Consider the following 819-nt stretch of genomic DNA (forward strand, 5'->3'; position numbering starts at 1 on the left):
GGGACTTTGTGATGTAATATACTGAATTCTATTGCAGAAATAACTACAATTAAAAAGTAGTTATACATGCATCTTCTAGGGGCTAGATAAGCCACGTTGGCCAGTTATTTAAAACCACTGGCAGTTTAGTTAAAATGCATCTCGTCCTTAATAATTAGTAAAAAATAAGAAAATATGTAAAATTACTGCAAAGTCACTGGTGAAAAATGCTTATACGAAATTGCGCTGTATTAAAGAGTATTAGTGTACAGTACTTAGATCTTAAATTTCACAGCCACCGCGGGATGCCGGACTCATAATCGCGAGGTCTCGGATGCAATTCTCCGCTAAGACTCAGAAACTGTTTTAAATGTTAATGCGCGAGTTCATCTTTTTGTGCTTACCAAGCAATTACGATTGACCAATATTAATTTAATTACATTACGTATTTACAGTGTAGTCTAAACTAGTCTTTATCGTCTTACAGGCATTACCACTCAGCGCAGGGTTACCAACGCAAAGTCTAAACTGTTACAAAAATATTAGGTTTTAACCCAATTAGATTGAAAATATTACGATACATCCGTTTTGCTGGCAAGCATCAACAACTACTAGATGTACAGTGTTTGATACATTTCAGACAGTTTTGAAATGATGCTAAATTGAGATTACTTCTTCGGCTGGAACTCTTGCTACTAAAATCGAACATCTAAATAACGTGATCAAGAGAAATACAGACATTCAATTCAAAACAAGCTCATAAAATTGTCATTGAAGTACAAACATGGTTGTTAGGTTCTGATAAATGTAACAGGCTACTAAGAATGAAGACATGATTCA

This window comes from Varroa jacobsoni, unplaced genomic scaffold (assembly GCF_002532875.2).
Source record: "Varroa jacobsoni isolate VJ856 unplaced genomic scaffold, vjacob_1.0 contig01726, whole genome shotgun sequence".
Lineage (NCBI taxonomy): Eukaryota > Metazoa > Arthropoda > Arachnida > Mesostigmata > Varroidae > Varroa > Varroa jacobsoni.